Below are 13377 nucleotides of genomic sequence, written 5' to 3'. Positions count from 1 at the left end.
AAACAGATTATGTCTGCTTGACGGAAAAATTCACCACAAATCACCAGATCATCTTTTTGATCTGAAGTTTTTTGAAAGCATGTTCTATATAATTGCCTTTCTAGCATATGTTCTGAGTTTTTTGATTTGAGTTGCAGAAGTGCCCCGAATAAATTATTTACTACCTGATGTTCTGTTTTTCACAGATTCTGCCATATTTTGTGTTTTCATTGTTTTGAAAATCCTAAGCTTACTTTTTATTTGCAAAAACCTTTTTGCATTCATAATAAGCAGAAGATTTTGATGGAAATATTTGTTTCCAGCAGGTATTTAATTATTTTATTAAGGGAACTAACCACTCTAATCAGCTTATGATGAGTTTCGTATGAAGGGAGTTTTCAAGTATGCAGTGGGAGATGATGAAAGAAGATACATGAGTGTCAAGCGCTCAAGCTTGGGGATGCCCCCATGCACCCCAAGAAATATTCAAAGGAGACTCATGCGTCTAAGCTTGGGAATGCCCCCATGCATCCCCTTCTCTATCAACCATCATTAGTTCGTCCTTCTCCATGCTATATTTGTATCACTTCATATGATATGTGCTATGCTTGGAGCGTCTCGTTCTTTACTTTTTAGTTTGTTTTAGTTTTGGTTGCTGTTCTTAACAATTCAGAATCTAGCCTACCTTGTTTTGGAGAGACACACGCTCCATTCCACTCTATAACAGAACATAGGTCTTCCTGCTTATCCCTTTTGTGTGTTCTTCGTCTTTTCGTAGCTACTGTCATGCTTAGCTCTTAGTTTTCATGCTTATCTTTTTAAGATCTATTATTTAGGTTGCTTCTGGAACTCTCTTGAGTTACCATGCTTATCTTGTTTAGAGAGTTGGCTCATTGCACTAAGTTGTGTGTCTTGCATGAGTAGGTAACTGAGGTTGCTATTTAAGTATAGTAGTAACTTGCAATAGTTTGGAGGTATTGATTTGAGTAATGTTTGGACTATTGGTGCCAAGATCTTGAGCCTATTAGTGATAGGTGTTGTATTTTGGGAAATCCGTGTGTTTTTCAAAAACTAAAATTAGTTGAGAACTCTAGCTACTAAATTGATCACTAACCTCTAGAGGGGTTGGAATATATAGAGTACCCTCACGTTACCATGAGTCGAGGATGTGCAAGGATAACCAAACCCCCAAACACTCCTCCTCGGGGTACTTGTCTCTTTGTGAATTTCCTAACTAGATTGAGAGTTACCAATAATAAGTGTATCGGTTCTGGAGACTCATGTGAGTATTCGATTGTTGGCACTTCCACCATCCATATTTTGCTAGCCTCTTCAGTACTGTGCATTGCCCTTTCTCACATTGAGAGTTGGTGCAAACTCCACCGGTGCATCCAAACCCATGACATGATATGCTCTGTCATACATAAGCCTCATTATATCTTTCCTCAAAACAGCCACCATACCTACCTACTAAGGCATTTCCATAGCCTTTCCGAGATACATTACCTTGCAACATCCACCATCTCATGGCTTGATCTTCATGTCATACATGCTTTTGCTTGATCGAGGAGCCGCATGCTAGTTGTGATTATTACTGCTACATGACGCGCTAGTATCATTGCATATGCTGATACACTGAGAGAGGCATACATTTGCATACATCATGATAGTTTTCACTTGTCTTTATGTTGAGTAGTTCTTATAAAGTGTGATGATTTTTTTATTCATGTAAAACATAGAGTGTTGCCCTTAAGTGAGGAAAAGATCCCAAAGTGGACAAAACAAAAGATCCCAAAGAGGACAAATGAGAGATAAAAAGAAAGAGCCAAAGAGGCCACAAAAAATAAAAAAATAAAATAAAATAAAAGATAAAAAAAGAGAGAAGGGGGCAACACTACTATTCCTTTTGAAATATCCACAATCGTACTCCATTGCTATATTGGTACCACATAGAGAATATCATTCATGCATAACTATGTGGGGACCCATACACTATAGAACTTGGTTTGTATATTCCAATGATGAGCCTCCTCAAATGAGCTCTAGTTCTTCATGAGAAAACAAGTTGGATGCACCCCCATTAGTTCCATTGGAGAGCTTACCTTCGCTCATATGTGCATCCGTTACATGGCAATCCCTACTCCTCATGTCATATCTATCATTTGGCTTTCTCTCGCCTATGGTTGTCCTTATTGATGTGAGCCTTTCACACGTTTTTTGTCTTCCTTCCCCATCATTATTCTAGTTGCCATCCCAAGTGCCAAAATATCTTGCTTACGCTCATCCATTGCATGAGTGCTCAAAGTCGAAAGGGAGAGGATCATTTTGACTTGTGCGTGACTGGTGGTCTCGGGATGAGTCAAAATAAGATTCCGTAGGAGACTAAGTGTGAGGTTTAGTAGATTGAGTTCTCAATAAAAAAATATTTTATGATCTCAACCCATCTCCCACTTATTGCATGCAAACACCATTTGTAGACATTCAGAGTCACGGACAGCGAGAGCTCTTGCACCTTTATGTTCTTACTTTGCTAAACTCAATACTAGATATAGACTATTGCTTGTTATTGTCTTGACTTGAATTGCATATCTCACTTGCTTCACTTTGAAGTTCTTATATGTGTGTTAGCATGTCACCACAGAAATTATTATGTTATCATTTATCTACTCGAGAACGAGCAGAAATTAAGCTTGGGGGTGTTGATACGTCCCAAACGTATATATAATTTCTGCTTGTTCCATGATCTTTTGGGTGACATTGTTATATGTTTTGCTACACTTTTATATCATTTTACACATATTTGGACTAACCTACTAACTCCGTGCACGCAGTGCCAGTTTCTGTTTGCTGATGTCTATTTTGTAGGGGCTTTTACCCAATTTTGCGAAGCCCCAAAAATTCTGGAAAAATATATAAAAAATCAGCGAAACAGAAGCTTCTGGATCACCGAAGATGGGGTAGAGGGGGGCCAGGGGCCTCCCAGACGGCCTGCTGGTGCGGCAAGGCCCTAGGCCATGCCAGGAGGTCACTTGGGTGGGTCCCACCTCCTCTGGTGCCCTCCTTTGGCCTATATTTAGATTCCCGAGAGGAAACCCTTGCAGACTTTATGCAATCGCGAATTTCTCAATCGTTCCGCTGCCGCAGCGCTTCCGAGATCGGGAGCGTCAGGAGACCTATTCCTGGAACCCTGCCGGAGGGAGGATTGACCTTCGGGGCTTCTCCACACCATGGACACTTCCTGGACATGTCGTGAGTAGTCCTCCTTGTACCAGGAGTCCATGACCAGTAGCTATGTGATGTCTTCTCTCCAATCTTGTGCTTCAATGGTTAGTCCTTGTGAGCTACCCTACATGATCAAGGCATCTATGTAATTATCTTTCTATTGCTATGCTCGGTTTGTTGGGATCTGATGGATTATGAGATTATGTTCAGATTGTTATGAGTTATATATTTGATTATTGCTACTTCTCAAACAACAGCGCCAGAAATTGACACGTTGACGGAGACTTGCTTGCGTTGGTTTTTTCCTTGAAGAGGAAAGGGTGATGCAGCACAGGAGCAGTAAGTATTTCCCTCAGTTTGAGAACCAAGGTATCAATCCAGTACGAGAATCTCGTCAAGTCTAGAGTACCTGCGCAAACACAAACGAGCTTGCACCGAACGCTATAAAGGGGTTGTCAATCCCTTCAAGATTGATTGCAAAGTGAGATCTGAAGGCGGAAAGTGCAACGAAGTAAAAGAGTAAGGCTGAAAATATGGTGTGAAGTAGACCCGGGGATCATAGTGTTCACTAGAGGATTCTCCCGAAATAGCAAATATGACGGTGGGTAAACAAATTACTATCGAGCAATTGATAGAACCATGCAAAGTCATGACGATATCTAAGGCAATGATCATACATATAGGCATCACGTCCGAGACAAGTAGACCGATACTTTCTGCATCTACTACTATTACTCCACACATCGACTGATATCCAGCATGCATCTAGTGTATTGAGTTCATGACGAACAGAGTAACGCCTTAAGCAACATGACATGATATAGAGGGATAAACTCAAACCAATAATGAAAATCCCATCTTTTTACCCTTGATGGCAACAACATAATGCATGCCTCGCTACCCCTTCTGTCACTGGGTGAGGTCACCACACGGTATGAACCCAAAACCAAGAACTTCTCGCATTGCAAGAATCATAGATCAAGTTGGCCAAACAAAACCCACAACTCGAAGAGAATTACAAGGATATGAAATCATGCATATAAGAGATCAGAAGAAACTCAAATAAGATGCATAGATAATCTGATCATAAATCCACAATTCATCAGATCTCAACTAACACACCGCAAAAGAAGATTACATCGGATAGATCTCCATGAAGATCATGGAGAACTTTGAATTGAAGACCCAAGAGAGAGAAGAAGCCATCTAGCTACTAGCTATGGACCCGTAGCTCTATGGTGAACTACTCACACATCATCGGAGAGGTCATGGTGTTGATGAAGAAGCCCTCCGTATCCGAATCCCCCCCTCCAGCAGGGCACCAGAACGTGCCCCAGATGGGATCTTGCGGAGACAGAAGCTTGCGGCGGCGAAAAAGTTCTTTCGATGATATCCTGATTTTTTCCGGGATTTTAGGGAATATATAGGCGAAAGATCTAGGGTGGAGGAGGTCCAGGGAGCCCACAAGCCTGGGAGGCGCGGGCCCCCCTGACCACGGTTAGGGGGCCTGTGGGGTCCCTGGTGGCCCCATGCCTTGGTTCTCAAGTCTCCCGATCGTCTTCTGTTTCGAAAAAAATCTTTTCGGAAGTTTTATTCCGTTTGGACTCCGTTCAAAATCCTCCTCTGAAAAGGGCCAAAAACATGGAAAAAACAGGAACTGGCGCTTGGCACTGAGTTAATAAGTTAGTACCAGAAAAGATATAAAAGGCATACAAAACATCCAAAGTTTGACAAGATAATAGCATGAAACCATCAAAAATTATAGATACGTTGGAGACATATCAAGCATCCCCAAGCTTAACTCCTGCTCGTCCTCGAGTAGGGAAGTGATAAAGACTGAATTTTTGATGTGGAATGCTACCTAGCATAGTTGTCCTTTGTAACTTCTTTAATGTGACATGAATATTCAGATCCGTAAGATTGAAAACAATAGTTTGCTATTGACATGAAAAACAATAATACTTCAAGCAAACTAGCAAGGTAATCATGAACTTTTGAAATAACAAGGCCAAAGAAAATTATCCCTACAAAATCACATAGTCTGGCTATGCTCCATCATCCTCACACAACTAATTTAAATCATGCACAACCCCTGTATTGCCCAAGTAACTGTTTTTGCACTCTTACTTTCTCAGACCTTCTATAACTATCACGCAATACATGAGCGTGAGCCATGGATATAGCACTATAGGTGGAATAGAGTGTGGTGGTGGTTGTGAGACAAAAAGGAGGAGATTGTCACATTGACTCGGCGTATCAAAGGGCTATGGAGATGCCCATTAATAGATATCAATGTGAATGAGTAGCGATTACCATACAAAGGATGCACTAGAGCTATAAGTACGTGAAAGCTCAAAAGGAGAACTAGTGGGTGTGCAGCCAACTTGCTTGCTCACGAAGACCTAGGGCAATTTGAGGAAGCCCATCATTGGAATATACAAGCCAAGTTATATAATAAAGATTCCCACTAGAATATGGTGGTGATGAAACGAGAGGCTCTCAATCATGAAGAACATGGTGCTATTATGAAGCACAAGTGTGGAAAAAGATAGTAGCATTATCCCTTCTCTCTTTTTCTCTCTTTTTTTATTAGGGATCTTTGGCCTCCCTTTTTCTGTTCTTTTTTTAATTGGGCTCTTTGGCCTCTTTTGATTTATTTCCTCACATGGGACAATGCTCTAACAATGATGATCATCACACTTTTATTTACTCACAGCTGAAAGCTTAGAACGATGATGACTCTATAGGAAATGCCTCCGGCAGTGTACCGGGATGTGCAACGATCTATCTTGGCGTGTGACGTTGAAACATCTCGCTAGCTATCTTACGGTCATGCAAAGGCAATATGAGAGTGACGGCACAAGTCATGAGACGGAACGGTGGGAGTTGCATGGCAATATATCTCGGAATGGCTATGAAAATGCCATAGTAGGTAGGTATGGTGGCTGTTTTGAGGAAGGCATATAGTGGGTTTGTGTACTGATACATCCATTTTGCATCATGCTTTCATGTTGATATTTATTGCTTTTTGGGCTGTTATATTACTTGCTGTACCATATTTATGCCTTTTCTCTCTTATTTTACAAGGTTTATTTGAAGAGGGAAAATTCAGGCAGCTGGAATTCTGGACTGGAAAAGGAGTAAATCCTAGTCCACTATTCTGCACATCTCCAAATGCCCTGAAAAGTTACGTGGATTTTTTATGGATTATATAAAATATACTGGGCGAAAGAACTACCGGAGAGGGGCTGCCGGGGCGCCACAAGCCCTGACACCGCCACCCCCCTGGTGGCGGAGTGGGGGCTTGTGGGCTCCTTGACGGACCACTAGCCCCCCTCTTTTGCTATACGAAACGTCCTGGTCCAGGAAAATCAAGAGGGAGCTTTTTCGTGGTTTCGCCGCTGCCACGAGGCGGAACTTGAGCAGATCCAATCTAGAGCTCCGACAGGACGATCCTGTCGGGGAAACTTCGCTCCTGGAGGGGGGAATCGTCGCCATCGTCATCACCAACACTCCTCTCATTGAAGGGGAGGCATCTTCATCAACATCTTCATCAGCACCATCTCCTCTCTAATCCCTAGTTCATCTCTTGTAACCAATCTTCGTCTCGCAACTCCGATTGGTACTTGTAAGGTTGCTAGTAGTGTTGATTACTCTTTGTAGTTGATGCTAGTTGGATTACTTGGTGGAAGAGTTTATGTTTAGTTCCTTCATGCTATTCATTACACCTCTGATCATTATTATGATTATGTTTTGTGAGTAGTTACTTTTGTTCCTGAGGACATGGGATAAGTCATGTTAATAATAGTCATGTGAATTTGATATTCGTTCGGTATTTTGATATGTTGTGTGTTGTCTTTTCCTCTAGTGGTGTTATGTGAACGTCGACTACATAACACTTCACCATATTTGGGCCTAGAGGAAGGCATTGGGACGTAGTAAGTAGATGATGGGTTGCTGGAGTGACAGAAGCTTAAACCCCAGTCCATGCGTTGCTTCGTGAGGGGCTGATTTGGATCCACTAGTTTAATGCTATGGTTAGACTTTGTGTTAATTCTTATTTTGTAGTTGCGGATGCTTGCGAGAGAGGTTAATCATAAGTGGGATGCTTGTCCAAGTAAGGGCGGTACCCAAGCGCCGGTCCACCCACATATCAAACTATCAAACTAAAGAACGCGAATCATATGAACATGATGAAACTAGCATGACAGAAATTCCCGTGTGTCCTCGGGAGCGTTTTTCCTCCTATAAGACTTTGTTCAGGCTTGTCCCTTGCTACAAAAGGGATTGGGCCACTTGTTGCACCGTTGCTACTACTTGTTACTTGTTACTTTTTGCTCGCTACGTTTCACCTCACTACACCATCACTTGTTACCGCTACTTTCAGTGCTTGCAGTTATTACCTTGCCGAAATCCGCTTATCAAAGCCTTCTGCTCCTCGTTGGGTTCAACACCCTTACTTATTGAAAGGACTACGATTGATCCCCTATACTTGTGGGACAACAAGACTCTTTTCTGGCGCCGTTTCCGGGGAATGAAGCGCCTTTGGTAAGTGGAAATTGGTAAGGAAACATTTTTATACTCTGCTGAAATTTATTGTCACTTGTCACTATGGAAACTGTTCCTTTGAGGAGTTTGTTCGGGGTATCTTCACCACGAACGGAAGCACGAGGAGTTGCTCCTCAACCTGAGGTACCTACTGAAAATATCTTCTATGAAATCCTTCGGGAATGCTGGGGAAACTGCTTGCTAATCCTTTCACAGGAGATGGATCTTCACATCCAGACTTGCATCTGATCTTTGTAGATGAAGTTTGTGGTTTATTTAAGCTTGCAGGTTTGCCCGAGGATGAGGTAAATAAGAAAGTTTTTCCCTTATCTTTGAAGGATAAGGCGTTGACATGGTATAGGCTATGTGATGATACTAGATCATGGGGCTGCAATCGGTTAAAATTGGAATTTCATCAAAAGTTCTATCCTATGCATTTAGTACATCGTGATCAGAACTTTATTTATAACCTTTGGCCTCGTGACAGGGAAAGCATAGCTCAAGCTTGGGGAGGCTTAAATCAATGCTATATTCATGCCCCAATCATGAGCTCTCAAGAGAAATCATCACTCAAAACTTTTATGCTCGGCTTTCTCATGAAGATCGTACCATGCTTGACACTTCTTGTGCCGGTTCTTTTATGAAGAAGGATATTGATCATAAGTGGATTTATTGGAGAGAATCAAATGCAACTATGAAGATTGGGAGTTGGAGGAAGGTAAGGAGTCAGGTATGAATTTCCAGTTTGATTGCGTTAAATCTTTTGTTGAGACAAACACTTCTAGAGATTTTAGCGCTAAGTATGGACTTGACTCTGAGATAGTATCTTCTCTATGTGAATCTTTTGCTGCTCATGTTGATCTTCCCAAAGAGAAGTGGTTTAAATATCATCCTCCTGTAGAAAGCAACATAGCCAAAACCAATCTAGTTGAGAAGAAAGTCATTTCTTTTAGTAATCCTGTTATTCCTTGTGCTTACACTGAGAAACCACCATACCTTGCTAGGATAAAGGATTATTCTAAAGCTCCAACTGTGATACGTAGGGGTTACATTAGACCATTTGCACCCCCTGAAGAGATTAGAGTTGAACCTAGTGTTGCTATTATCAAAGATCTCTTAGCCGAAGACATAGATGGGCATGTTATCAAATTCTGTGAGGACTCCACTAGAATTGCTAAACCTCACGCGAAAGACAAACACAGACCTGTAGTTGGCCTGCCCGTTGTTTCAGTTAAGATAGGAGATCACTGTTACCATGGTTTATGTGATATGGGAGCTAGTGTTAGTGCAATACCCCGTTCTCTATATGATGAAATCAAAGATGAGATTGCACCTGCTGAGTTAGAACCCATTGATGTCACTATTACGCTAGCTAATAGAGACACTATCTGCCCTCTGGCAATTGTGAGAGACGTAGAAGTCCTGTGTGGTAAGACGAAGTATCCTACTGATTTCCTCGTCCTTGGTACTGCACAAGGTAGCTTTTGTCCCATCATATTTGGTAGACCCTTTCTCAACACTGTCAATGCTCACATTCATTGCATTAAGCAGACTGTCAAAGTTAGTTTCGAGGGTGTGTCTCATGAATTTAACTTCTCCAAGTTTGGAAGACAATCCCATGAAAGAGAGTCGTCTGGTAGGGATGAAATCATTGCTCTTGCCTCTATTGCCGTACCTCCTACAGATCCTTTAGAGAAATATCTGTTTGAGCATGAAAATGATATGAATTTGGAGGAGAGATATGAGATAGATAAAATTGTCTTAGAACAATATCCTATTCTCAAGAATAATCTGCCTGTTGAACTTCTTGGGGATCCTCCCCCACCAAAGGGTGATCCTGTGTTCGAGCTTAAACAGTTGCCTGATACTCGTAAGTATGCCTATCTTTATGAGAAGGAGATATATCCTGTCATTATTAGTGCTCTCCTCTCAGAGCGCGAAGAGAAGAAGTTACTAAAAACTCTGGGGAAGCATCACGCTGCTATTGGATATACTCTTGATGATCTTAAGGGCATTAGTCCCACTCTATGTCAGCACAAGATTAAAACCGATCCTGACTTTAAACCAGTTGCTGATCATCAAAGGAGATTAAATCCTAAGATGAAAGAGGTCGTTAGAAAAGAAATATTAAAGCTTCTGGAAGCAGGAATCATTTATCCTGTTGCTCATAGTGATTGGGTAAGTCCAGTACATTGCGTACCTAAGAAGGGAGGTATCATCGTCATTCCTAATGATAAGGATGAACTAATCCCACAAAGGATTATTACCGGCTATAGAATGGTGATAGACTTCCGGAAACTGAACAAGGCAACCAGGAAAGATCATTATCCTTTGCCATTCATCGACCAAATGCTAGAAAGGCTATGAAAACACACACACTTCTGCTTTCAAGACGGTTACTCAGGTTTCTCGCAAATACCTGTTGCACAATCTGATCAAGAGAAAACCACTTTCACCTGCCCTTTCGGTACCTTTGCCTATAGATGTATGCCTTTGGGCTTATGTAATGCACCTGCCACCTTCCAAAGATGTATGATGGCTATATTCTCTGACTTTTGTGAAAAGATCGTCGAGGTTTTCATGGATGACTTCTCCATTTACGGGTCTTCCTTTGATGATTGCCTCAGCAACCTTGATCGAGTCTTACAAAGATGCAAAGAAACCAACCTCGTCTCGAATTGGGAGAAGTGCCACTTTATGGTTAATGAAGGTATCGTCTTAGGACACAAAATTTCTGAGAGAGGCATTGAACTTGATAAGGCTAAGGTTGATGCAATTGAGAAAATGTCTTGCCCCATAGATATCAGAAGTATATGAAGTTTCCTAGGTCATGCTGGTTTCTATAGAAGGTTCATTAAAGACTTCTCTAAGATTTCTAGGCCTCTTACCAACCTCTTGCAGAAGGATGTTCCTTTTGTTTTTGATGAGGATTGTGAGGAAGCTTTCGAAATACTTAAGAAGGCTTTGATAACCACACCTATTTTTCAACCACCTAACTGGAACTTGCCCTTTGAAATCATGTGTGACGCTAGTGATTATGCTGTTGGTGCTGTTCTAGGACAAAGAGTTGACAAGAAGTTGAATGTCACTCACTACGCTAGTAAAACTCTAGACAATGCCCAAAGAAACTATGCCACTACGGAGAAGGAATTTTTAGCAGTCGTGTTTGCATGTGAAAAGTTCAGATCTTACATAGTTGACTCCAAAGTCACTATTCACTCTGATCATGCTGCTATTAAATACCTCATGGAGAAGAAGGACGCTAAGCCTAGGCTGATTAGATGGGTTCTCCTGCTACAGGAATTTGATTTGCACGTCGTTGACCGAAAGGGTGTTGATAACCCTGTAGCAGATAACTTGTCTAGGCTAGAGAATGTCCTTGATGACCCACTACCTATTGATGACAGCTTTCCTGATGAGCAAATTAATGTCATCTGCACTTCACGTAGTGCTCCGTGGTATGCCGATTATGCAAACTATATCGTAGCCAAATACATACCACCCAGTTTCACCTATCAGCAAAAGAAGAAATTCTTCTTTGATTTGAGACACTACTTTTGGGATGATCCTCACCTTTACAAGGAAGGAGTAGATGACGTTATTAGACGTTGTGTGCCTGAACATGAACAGAGGACAGATCCTGCAGAAGTGTCATTCCGAAGCCTACGGAGGACACCATGCTGGAGATAGAACTGGCCATAAGGTATTGCAATCAGGTTTCTATTGGCCCACTCTCTTCAAGGATGCCCGTAAGTTTGTCTTGTCTAGTGACGAATGCCAAAGGATAGGGAACATCAGTAAGCGTCAAGAGATGCCTATGAACTATTCACTTGTCATTGAACCATTTGATGCCTGGGGCTTTGATTATATGGGACCCTTCCCGAGTTCCAATGGGTACACTCACATCTTAGTTGCTGTGGATTACGTTACTAAGTGGGTAGAAGCTATCCCCACTAAAAATGATGATCACCAACCTCTATTAAGATACTTAAAGAAGTCATATTCCCAAGATTTGGAGTCCCTAGATACTTGATGACTGATGGCGGTTCACACTTCATTCATGCTGTTTTCCGCAAGATGCTAGCTAAGTATGATGTCAACCATAGAGTTGCATCTCCTTATCATCCTCAGTCTAGTGGTCAAGTGGAGTTGAGTAATAGGGAGATCAAGTTGATCCTACAAAAGACCGTCAATAAATCTCGAAAGAACTGGTCTAGCAAACTTGACGATGCACTATGGGCTTATAGGACTGCTTATAAGAATCCCATGGGCATGTCACCGTATAAAATGGTTTACGGTAAGGCCTGCCATTTACCTCTTGAGCTGGAAAACAAAGCTTATTGGGCAATCAAAGAGCTCAACTTTGATTTCAAACTTGCCGGTGAGAAGCGGTTGTTTGATATCAGCTCGTTAGATGAATGGAGAGCCCAGGCATATGAGAATGCCAAGTTGTTCAAGGAAAAGGTTAAGAGATGGCACGACAAATGAATACAGAAATGAGAGTTCAATGTAGGTGATTATGTATTGCTATAAAATTCTCGTTTGAGATTCTTTGCAGGCAAGCTTCTCTCTAAATGGGAAGGTCCCTATGTTGTCGAGGAAGTATATCGTTCCGGCGCCATCAAAATGAATAACACGGAAGGAAATTTTCCTAGTGTGGTAAATGGGCAAAGAATCAAGATTACATCTCTGGTACTCCCATAAATGTTGAGACCAATATCATCAATGTCATAACTCCAGAGGAGTACATAAGGGATGCTTATCAGCATGTTTCAGACCCTGGAAACGAAGAGGTATCTCTTTCGGCAAGAAATTGGACTCCGATGCTTTTCCAATAGAAAATTTCCTCCATTTTGGAATTTTTGGAAAATTAGAAAAATAAGAAGCAGTCCGGAGAGCGCACGAGGCGGCCACAAGCGTGGACACCGCCCCCTACCCCCTGGTGGCGGAGGGAGGGCTTGTGGGCACCTCGTGTGCCTCCGAGACTCCGTTTTCTTGCGGAGCACTCCTTCTGGTCCAGAAAAAATCAATATATATTCGCTTGAAGGTTTTGATCTCCGTATCGCGCAGTTTTCCTATGTTTTCGTTTCGAGCCTGTTTCTGTGACAGATCTAGATCATCATGACTTCCCCAAAAGCTCCTAAGGACAAGATCTTCGAGAAGTTCATCAATCCCTACCTCACGGAAGTGCTGAAACACCCGCAATCTATCAAGATGAGCGAGGGGATGTTGCACATCCGTGATGTTGAGGGGCCTAAGAAGACCGGAAGCATGGAGACGAGGCTCGAAGCAATGGAGCAACAAGTCTTCAAGTGCCAAGGGATGGTGGAGCGTGGACTCAACGCCAACCACACGATGATCACAGAGTTCACTAGCAAACACAAGATGGATGCCATTGATATTGGGAAACACCTCTCCAGGCTCTACGATGGGGTTGACCAACTTCACGGCCAGATCTATGACCTGCAGAATCAAAACTGTGAGTATGAGTATAGATTTAAATCAATAAGGTTGGATGCAGATTTGAGGATTCCGGTGACTCGTTCATCCTGCCATGATGGAGCACCTATGCCTTGGAAGACGGAGGATCAGACTACTTCAACAACAACAACACCATCACCACCAAAG

The sequence above is a fragment of the Hordeum vulgare genome, chromosome 2H (assembly GCF_904849725.1).
Source record: "Hordeum vulgare subsp. vulgare chromosome 2H, MorexV3_pseudomolecules_assembly, whole genome shotgun sequence".
Taxonomy (NCBI): Eukaryota; Viridiplantae; Streptophyta; class Magnoliopsida; order Poales; family Poaceae; genus Hordeum; species Hordeum vulgare.
Note: the sequence above shows the minus strand (reverse complement) of the source record.